Source organism: Pteropus medius, unplaced genomic scaffold, assembly GCF_902729225.1.
Source record: "Pteropus medius unplaced genomic scaffold, Ma_sr-lr_union100, whole genome shotgun sequence".
Taxonomy (NCBI): domain Eukaryota; kingdom Metazoa; phylum Chordata; class Mammalia; order Chiroptera; family Pteropodidae; genus Pteropus; species Pteropus medius.
Genome location: NW_024342257.1, coordinates 3,582,782 through 3,594,144, shown reverse-complemented (window position 1 = coordinate 3,594,144; position 11,363 = coordinate 3,582,782).

Genomic DNA, 11,363 nt, shown 5'->3' with positions numbered 1-11,363 from the left:
CTTCCTTATCCAACCATCTATCATAAGACACTTTGGTTGTTTCTATGTCTTGGCCACTGTGAATACTGCTGCTATGAACATAGGGGTGCATATATCTTAGCAGATAAATGTTTTCAGGTTTTGGGGAGTAAATACCAAGAAGAGGGATTGCTGGGACATACAATAATTCTATTCTGTTTTTTTTGAGGAAACTTCATACTGTTTTTCATAGTGGCTATACCAATTTATATTCCCACTAGCAGTGTATAAGTGTTCCTTTTCCCCAAAATGACTCCAACACTTGTTATTACTTGTCCTGTTGAGAAAGCCATTCTGACAGGTGTGAGGTGGTATCTCATTGTACTTTTGATTTGTATTTCCCTAATAGCTAGTGAAGTAGAGCATTTTTACATATGTCCGTTGGCCTTTTGTATGTCTTTTTGAGAGAAGTGTCTGTTCAGGTCCTCTGCGCATTTTTAAATTGGATTGTTTGTTTTTGTTGTTGTTGTTATTGAGTTGGATGAGTTCTTTGTATATTTTGGATATTAGGCCCTTACCAGAGTCGTTTGCAAATATTTCTCCCATTTGGATAGTTGCCACTTTGTCTTGTCGATGGTTTCTTTTGCTGTGCAAAAGCTTTTTAGTTTGATATAGTCCCATTAATTTATTTTTGCTTTTACTTCCCTTGTCTTTGAGGTCAAATTGATAAAATCCTTTCTAAATCCAAGGTCAATGAATTTAGTACCTATGTTTTCTTCTATGTAATTGTTTCTGTTCTTATATTCAGATCTTTGATCTATTTTGAGTTAATTTTGGTGTATGGCGATAGCAGTCTAATTTCATTCTTTTGCAAGAGGCATTCCAATTTTCCCAGCAGCATTTATTGAAGAGGTTTTTCTTTCTCCATTGTATGTTTTCGGCTCCTTTGTCAAAAATCATTTGCTCATATAAATGGGGGTTTACTTCTGGACTCTCAATTTATTGGTTTGTGTGTCTGTTTTTCTGCCAATACCATGTCATTTTGATTATTGTCACTTTGTAGTATAATTTGAAGTAAGGCAGAGTGATACTTTCAGCCTTGTCCTTTGTTCTCAGGATTGCTTTGGCTATTCAGGGTCTTTGTGAATCCATACAAATCCGATGATTTTTTTGTTCTATTTCCTTAAAAAACAAATGCCATTGGGATTTTGATGGGAATTGCATTAAACCTGAATATTGTTTTGGAGTAATAAGGTCATTTATCTATGTTGATATTTCCAAAGCATGAACACAGAATATCTTTCCATTTTTTTGTGTCTTCTTTAATTTCTTTTAATAATGTCTTACAATTTTCAGTGTATAGGTCTTTCACATGTCCTCCTACCAGTCTCTGGGTGGCTTCTTCTGTATATCCTTAGTTATAGGACTTCTTTTCAGCTAGACTTCAGGGGATTCTCAATGTTTGTTCGGTAGTTTAGTTGTAATTTTGGTGTGGTCGTGAGAGGAGGCAAGCATAGCATATTCCTACTCTGCCATCTTGACTAGAAATGTTTGTGCTGTAAATTTTGGTTGATTTAAAAATCAGTGTCACCTGCCATGGACTCCCTAAACTTTCTTCTACTTCACTTAAAAGTTTCTCTCTTGCTTTTTATACTCTCTCACCATTTTCTCCCACCTCAGAGGAAAGAGAGTCTTCTTCCTTAACACTAGCACTTGTGATCTTGGCCACATCTCTTTCAATACACTCCAGTGTCTTGGGCCTTTAAATTATCCCCTAGTATTTCAAGCATTTTTCAAACATTTTCAGATACCAACTTTTATCTTTTCCATCGCTCCTCCACTTTTACCCCACACCCAAATCTAAACTGTCACAGGTTTCCACAAGTCTAAAAAGACTTTTTCTTGAACTTGCTACCCATCATTCTACTCCATCTCTCCATCAACTAATACATTTTTAGAAGTGTGGTCTCTATCTACTGCCTATACCTTCATTGGTCTCTATGGACACTACACTTTCAAAACAATTTTCTACTCCCAAATATATAGGATTATTTCCTCAGACTTTATTTCTCCCTATGATCTTCTCGCATTTAACAATGTTGACCAGACTCTCTTTTTTGGAAACACTCTCTACATGGACTTCCTTATTTCTCTGAACAATTCTTCTTTTCCTATTTGCTGGCTCCTCTCTCTCCTCATATCCTAATGATGAGTATTATCTAAAACTGAGCCCTCAGCTTCTTATATTTGTGTTTATACTCTCTTCTTCTAAGAATGCATCTGTTTTCAGTGCTTTAGCATCTGTATTCAATAGTTCAAAGGACCCTAAAATGTAAACTAGATAATCTTATTGCCACCAGTTAAAAACTTTCAATAAATTTCTATTACAAGATAAATATAATTTAAAGTTTGTTGTATGGCTTTCAAGGCATTGCATGATTTGACTTCTGCTTTCCTCTCCAGCCATACTGGCCTTCTTTCTATTTCTGCAGCACACCAAGATCTGTTCCACATAAATCCTGCTTGTTCCCTCTTCCTAGACTGCTCTTTTGTCCACTTTGCCTGACTCATCGTGTCTTATCAATCAGTTGTCAGATTAAATAGCACTTACTCGGAGGCTTTCCTTTACCACCCGATCTAAAGAAGACCTTGCTTCACAGCACTTATCATGATATCTAATTATATGCAAACATTTTCCTTGCTTATTGTTTGTTTCTCTCTCCTGACCAGAAGCATCTTGAGGGCAGGTGTGATATCTGTTTCTTTCCCACTCTCACCCAACTGTCTAGCATAGTGCCCAGCACAGAGTATGTGTTCATAAATGTTTGATGAACAATTAATGAGAATGGTTCTCAAATTTCAACTCTTATTCTGATCTTTCCCAGAGGTTCCATCTCATATCTCCAGTTCTTTATTGATCACTTATATATGGATATCCTTTCTCCAATTTGTTATATTCTCAAAATTATCTTACCTCAAAAAACTGCCTTTCTCTCCTCATGATAACTTTATATGTCAGTGTAATAATAACTTAACCAGACTTGAAATCTAGAAGTCATCTTCAACTCTTTTTTCTCCACTGGCATCACTCTACTCCCTTGAACAAACAAAGAAACAAACAAACAAAAATTTTAATCCTTCTACTAGGATATCACTTGAAGATATCCTCTTCTTCATATTCCATAGTCACCACCCTGGTTCAGAATGCTATTACCTGTAGCCTAGTTCACTAAGTGATCTCCAATTTTTTTGATTCTATACCAAGTGTTCTCTGTTCCTGAAAATTCCCACTTCGCCTATCCATTCCATTGAGTTCTGTTTAAAATATTACCTTCTCTGTGAAACTTCTGACCTGCTTCTCCCACATACACATCAGTACCACCACCACTACCACTACCATCTTAACGAAATCAGGGAGTATTAGCCATTCTCTTATCTTTCTTCCTGAAATAATTTGTGTAGATATCTGTTAGCAGGTAGAATGCTGAATTATAGATATCCACTTACATTTATTTATTTCTCTAGACCACGAGTCTTCAAGCACACACAACTATCAGTAAAAATGTTTAAGCAGTCTCTCCCACACACATATGCATGTTGTTTTCTTCTCCCAATATATTATTTTGAACACACCCCTGAGGTGTATGCAGTTATTTTTGAAGGTCTGTGGTTTACCCTACACTATTGTAGTAGCCTCCAACCTATGGTAATCTCTCCCACTGATCAACCCCTAGAGCACTCGATTGGGACTTTTAGTGTTTTTTGTACAATTATCTAATTTGAAATTAACAAAAAAAATCTTCGATGATTATTTTCATACAACAACATTTAGTGAGTACCCATTATGAGGTGGAAAAATAATTTCCTTCTCATCTTTCTAAGTTCTTCTGGCTGGACTAATAAAATAATGAGACAGAGTAACAGGAGAAAATGCTCAAATGTATTACATGTGCACACATGGGGGGGCCCATATGAGACCCAAGGACAAATCAAACAGTTGAGGCTTATACGTCATCTTGAGCTAAGGAGAAAGGGGGTGGGGGTTGTGGTTTGGGAATTCAAAGGGCAGGAAGGCAATTCACATGGAGATAAAAAAGCAAGTGTTTGGTAAATAAATGTTTGCTGGGCCATCTTTAACAATGGAACACATAGGGAACTTTGATTAAAGAGCCTTGCTAGGTTCCACCCTGTCTATCACACATTAATTTATATTAAACTATAATTATCTATGATAACAGCTCCCTTCCTGGAGAAGGTCCTCTATCTAAATTCTTTTAGGCAGTAAGGAAGGTCAAAGCTTTTTCTTTAGTCTTTTGTTTTTTGAAAATAGCCAGCTTAAAATAATCAATATCCCAAAATATGCCGGACACTCTTCTGGGCCCTGGGGTCACAGCAGTGAACAAGAAAGACAAGGTCCCTATTCTTCTGAAGTTTATATGCTGGGATCAGGAGAAATATAAATAAACAAGATAATTTTATCATATAATTGTAAGCACCTTAAAGATCTGCAGTCTATTATAATAGTAAGAAAATAAGAGGCTTTAGAATTAAGCAGACCTGTATTCAAATCCAGGGTTAACCACATACAAGGTGTGTGATTTAGGCAGAGAACTTAATCACGCTGAGTTTATTTCATCGTCTGTAAAATAAGATTAATAATTCTCTTCTCAAAATGGTGCTTGTGAGAATTAATAACGTATAAAGTTTCTAGCATAAATGCCTGACTGATTATATTTTTTAAATGTATTTTGCAAAATCTTCATAGCTAAAACAGCATATATGTTACAATATGGCTCTATTTAAAGAAACTTAACAGTAATTCCAGAAACAGGATATGGGAACTTTTCTCAATTCACCTTAATTGGATAAATTTGAGGGCAGATTTGAATGTGAGAGGAATATGCTTGGGAAAATGTTAAGGAAGGGGTGTTCAGAGCTAATTATCTGCTTAAGAAAAATAATTGCTGTCGACAGTTTACTTACTGACAACTTTCCCAAAAGCCGAAGAATTGGCAGTTGATTTGTACTGAATATTTGGCACCTCTGAGGCAGCCTTGATCTCCACAGATCAGAATGGAGTGGATGGAAGCAAGAATAAAAGAACAAAAGCAACCCAAAATTGTCTTTCATGTTCAATCCTTTACTTTCCTATATAAAATGTTCTCAGCCAACAGAGTTGAGATATTCACTATTGGCTTCCTGTGAGTTTTGCATTTGAAAGGTGTACATGGATATAGCAAAGCCTAATAGCCTTTGTTCCAAACTGTGAAGTGGGTAACCACCAAGATAGATAAAACCTAAATACCAACAACAGGGACATTAAAAGGTTATAATATCTAAGTTCAATTAAGTAGGTAGTGGTTGACTGATACAGAGGGGTTATATGTTTCAATGTGACTTCTGAGAATATATTAGTACCTGATGCAGAGTAATAACAATTAGGAATATGTACACTTAGGTGGCAAAAACAAATTAAAGAGGACATATGTTGCTATTTGTTTAAAATCTTACTCATAGACAATGTTTCATTTGATTACAGTTATGTGATTTTTATTAAAATTTTATTTTCTAATAGTAATTGAATCAGAACTGATACACCCATCTTATTACCTTGGCAATTAATGTCTTTGAGATGTTGTATAAAAATACATAGACAACAAATCCGTTATTTTCCCCCTCTCATTTCACTTCCTAATTGTTTTTTCAAAAACCTGAGGCTAAATAAATAAATATTGCAATAGTAAGATAACCAGAATTTTTCTAGCTCCTACCTATCTTTTACTGATCATTTGTATGTTTTAAATTCTGGCTTCTTTTCATTCAGCTGTAAGAAAATAATTGATAAAAATTCACACCTGCCAAAGAGCTCTTTAAAGTTTTAATATTCATAAGCCTTAACCTTTATGGCTAATGTCTTGTCACCTAGGTAATTGTGCATTAAACTTCATAAATATTAGACCAGTCCTTTGAAGTTCAGTCTCTTTGGGTCTATCATGAATGATCAAAACCAGGAAATAGAAATGAGTAACTAAAAATCGCCCTTTTATACAAGGATGATGACTTACTCGATAACTCATACAATGTTGGAAGGAAATTACCAATACAGTCAGCATTTCATTTCCACTGCTAGGATAACTGGGTTCACCCAAAACATGAAAAACAAATGGAAGGTTTACCTTTATTTTTATTCATGAATGCAAGAGAATCATCTTAAGTTCAAATATAGCAAAGGAAGACTTTAGTTATGGTAGAGTTGAAAGAGAATGCAATTCACACACAGTCATTTCATTGAAGTCTCCGCTGATGTATTTTGACCATGTTTCAACAGAATACTTTAAATGAACCACTGTTTAATGTGATAGAAAATGATAATATAGAAAAGTAATTAGTTAACCAGAAAGTAAAGGAAAGAAAATAAATCATTAGCAATTTTATTTTCAGTCTCACTATAGAAGTGAGTTTTGACTCTCCGCACTTACTAATGCTAAACTTTATTAGGCATTTGACTATAAGTCATTAAATATTCTTACTTAAATTAATGTTTGGTATGCATTAATTAAATTAATTAACATGATGCCTTCTTCTTTTTCCTTTCCTCTACCCTACTCCAGTTTCTCACTTTAATTCTCATAGATAATCACAGTAGCCTCCTGATAGATCACCATGCCTTAGTTACTCACAGGTCCAATCCAGAGTTATTATCACCATCAGAGTATTAATAATAATAATTGTTATCACTGAATGAGTACATATGATGTGCCAGCTATATAGTATGGAGTTTTAATTTAATCTTCATAACAGCTCTATAAGGTCAGTACTATTATTATCCATTATCCCTCTTTTACACATGAGAACATTGAGATGAGGTTAAGTAATTTGTCTAAGGTCAAATAATTAGAAAACAATAGACCTTGAACAATTTTACCTGCTCTACCTTTAAAACTATCCTGAGTCCTCCAATTTAATCTACATCCTCTATGAATTCTCTACATATCAGCCAGATCCAACTTTTTAAAAACTATAAGTCATATCATATCAAACCCTGCTTAAAATCTTCTCTAATGGCTTCCCATTACAATTAAAATAAAAATTTGTCTAGAAAGACAAATGTAACCAGACTTCTGCCTCCCTCTAGAACATGATCTCATACAGCTGTCCCCTTTATTTACTTTAATCTAGCCGCACTGGTCTTCTGTATGTCTCTGAAACACGTAAAGATCATTCTCGTATAAGAGGCTTTAAATCTGCTCTATCATTTGATTGGACGTTTTGCCTCAGATGACCTGAGTCATCCCATCATTTAATTCAAGTCTCAACTCAAATTTCACCTCATCAGTGAGGCCTTCTCTAACCACTAAATTTAAAGCAGCTTCCCTGAGCTTGACCACTCATTATCATATTGCCCTATTTCATTTCTTTCATTACACTTATCACTATGAAAATTATCTGGAAAATTTCTTTTTGTGTTATTATTTGTCTCTCCAGTGCATAGCTCAGAAGTAAGTCCCATGAGAGTGGAGGCCTTGCCAATACACATCATTGCCACGGCCCCTGTATACAGTCCCTGGTATGTAGAAGCTCAGTAAATATTCATTGATTAAATCCAGTTTTGTCTGACTTCAGAGCACTAGCTCTTAACCACTATGCTAAACCACTTCCTAAGGGATAGCTTTCTCCTAAAATCATAAATTTCTTCAAAAATCAGTATTGCCATTGTCTACGAAATAAACTTCCAGCTGCTCAGTTTTGTTTTCAAAGACTTTCATATCTAGCATGTATTTCTGTCTGACCTGCTCCTACATCTTACCTTATGTGTTATGACTGAAATACAACAGGGGATCTGAATGTATGCTGCACTCCCCCAATATCCTGTACCTCCCACAACCCCACCTTCCCCCCACCATTTCTACCTATAAATTATTAGATAAGTCCTTCATAGCCAAGCTCAAAACACACCTCTATACAAAACTTTTCTAACCACTCTGTAACATTGTGGTTTTTAAGAAATATGTATTTGATCATTCAGATGATCGAAATATATTTCTCATATATATTTAATCTTTGTCCACAGTGCCTAGCTCACAGCTCCCCCAAACCCTTGGAATTTTCTAAACAATAAGAACAATGGATGCATCTTTCATCATAATATTTGGTTTCTTGTCTTCAGTTCCTGAAATTGCTTCAGAGCCATACAGGTGAAATGGGTATCTTATTATTTATAACAAGCCCCTTTCCACCACAATTGGGTTTATGTTAATGAAGGTGACTTTGGGAAATACCGTAAATATGGGGAGGGGGCTGGTTTCCAGTGGAACAAACCATGAATAGAGGGTTGGAAACTTTAGTTCCATCCCCTAATTCCCCAAGAGAAGGGAAAGGCTGGAGGTTGAACCAATCACCAATGGCGATGATTTAATCAATCCTGGCTATATACTAAAGCCTCCATAAAAATTCAGGGGAAGAGAGTTGGGAAAGATTCTGGCTTGGTGAACACATGGAGATGTGAGGAGTGGCACACCCGGAGAGAGCATAGAGGCTCGATGCCCTTACCCCACACCTTGCGCTATGCATTTTTTTATCATCTGGCCATTCCTGAGTTATATCCTTTTTTAATAAACTGGTAATCTAGTAAGTAAGATGTTTCCCTGAGTTCTGTGAGTGGCTCTAGCAAATTAATCAAACCCAAGGAGGGGGCCACTGGAACTTCCAATGTAAAACCAGTTGGTCAGAAGCACAGGTGGCAACCTGGGCTTAAGATTAGCATTTGAAAGTGGAGGAGGGGGCAATCTTATAGAACTAAATTTATAATCTTTGGAGTCTGATGCTATCTTTGGATAGACAGTGTCAAAATTGAGTTGAATTGTTGGACATCCAGCTGGTATATGAGCATTGTTTATTAGTGTAGGGAACCCCTTCCCACATTAGAATTGGGTGCAGGACACTTATCCCCTCACTCATAATTAATTTTCCCTTTACTGTTTCCCCCATGGTACTTTGTAGATCTTAAAACACTCAGCACAGTGTAATTATAAACTCATAATAAAGTTATCTGTGCCTAAACAATCTGCTTCCAGATTGTTACTGCTTATTTGCCATTTCGTTTTTGATACACATTCTAGCACATAATGTCTACTCAAATGGTGAACTAAATTAAATATCTGTGGGCTCTCTCAACCCTGTCAGCACTCATATATACTGTTTACATTATATTATTTTTTGCCTGTTGCTTTTTAATTGCTTTAATTAAATTTAATTAAATTATTTGATTTGGGTATATAATTTTCCCCCAGCTAGAAGTTAAAGTAGTGAAGTCTTCTGTTTCTTTAAGACTTTTTATTCCTTGCCCTTTCTCTTGTTGCTGAACATACAGCAAGTATACTCTTTATAAGCAGTGAGTGAAGACTAAACAAATAAATGAATGAAAAGAAGACTTCCACTGGGTTTTATCTGAGAAGTTTAAAAAAGCACGTAAGTCCAACTAGTTTTTCCCTTTCTCTGTTTCAAGTGGAACAATTGCGGAATTAGGGGTATGGTGGAGCCCTGTGCTACTGGCCAGATGCAGGAACAGGGAATTAGAATTCCTCGGGTCATAGTTTTTGGCAAATAGGCAGAGATTTAAGAGTAAAGATAGAATCAAGCAGACATAGCAGGGTCAGTATATAATTTGCCTTCTCTTCCCACCATACTTCTACATCCCCCAACACAGAGACATGAATAGCTTTGGTATGAGTAAATGCACAATTTGATTTTTTTCTTAACATTATATTTTCAAGTTACTAGGGAAAGCTTACAAATGTCTACTTGTCAAAAGTAACCATTTGTTAGGCAAATAACAAAATAATATTGTGTTTATAAACTTTATACATACCCCTGGAAGAAAAGATGACTATCAAAATATTAGTGGACTGGTAAATATTTATTGGTTAATTAAGAGGTTGCAGTGGCCATGCTCCTTTGTTTTTTAAACAAAATTTAGTTCAACAGGCATCGATATTTAAGATATTTTCTTTTTTTTGCCCAAGATGGTTTATGACATAGTCAAGATGAGTCAGATCAGACAAATATCTCCTGTGTTTTTCCAGAGTAAACATTTCCCATAGGCAGAACTCTGCCCTCAGCCCTGCCTGTTAAAGCACAGGGCTGCTTGAGCTTTTCTTATAAGAAAGAGAAAGAGATGGAAGAGGGGGAGAAACACAAGGCAAAGTTTCTTAATGAATAAATTATATATTGAGCCTCTTGAGGAAAACCAGCAGGTTTGATTAATTGTTTTTGTGTTTGATAAGTTGTATGTTTGTTTTAGACAAACCTCTCTAGCCATGATAAAAAACAAACAAAAAAACACCAACAACAGTATTTGGGGAGTGACTCAGCCTCTAATGACTATCTAGAACAACCATAAACTGATTAAGCTCTAGTTAGGTGACCCCAGGTGAGAAAAACGCAAAAATAAAACAATACAAAAAACATTGCCATCATCAAGACACCCAAGCATGTACAATAGGGTCTCCCAGGGGATTTTCATGGATACAGACTGCAAAGCAGAGGAAGCAAAAGAAAGATGAATAATGAACAATGAAACATGTCAATTCTCTGGTAGCTAAAGAAAGGAATTTCACCCTGGGAATCAAAAAAATCTCTTGACAACTTGGTATAATTATACCACCAGCTAGCAACCATAGAGAATACTTTTGATTGAAACAGGTCTTTAATATACCAGAAAGGCCTTCATGGGAGAAACCGTTTATGGTACAGTAAACAGCAGCATTCAAAAAAGTCTGTCTTTTAGTTTGTAAAAATAAAATTCCACTTAATAATACAATCATTTCATACAAATAGGCTGTGATCTATTCCTTTTACATACAATGAATAAATTGAGATTTCTTTTTAAAATTTTCCTGACATATTTTACTTCAACTCTAGGTATGTAATAGTTTAACATAATATACTCCTAGAATCTATAACTGAAGTATCCTACAAATTTGGCCTTATTTACTTATTATATCTTTCTCTGCATGGTAGAAAAAGTTACTCTTTGTACATAATTTACAAAATCTTCTTTAAAGAAAATATATTGAAATTGTGGCTGATCAGAAAATGTTGAGCCCCATGAACTGTAATGAGTCAGAAATGGTTGAGCAAACTCATGGCAAGGCCATTTGGAGAGAGAAGAGACACACAAACACTGTCTCAGATAGAAATTTTGTAAAAGAAAAGATTACACTTGTATATTACAAAGTAAATGATATTAATAAGAAGACTGAAATTCATCAAACTCAAAAGCTTCCTTAGAACTATGTGAAATAATGTATTTACAAGATCTGAAGGTTGTACGTCTAATCCATTTAGTTCTTGATATTTCTTAATTCCAATAAGGAAAAGCACTCATTGTCAAATCAAGAAAGTGG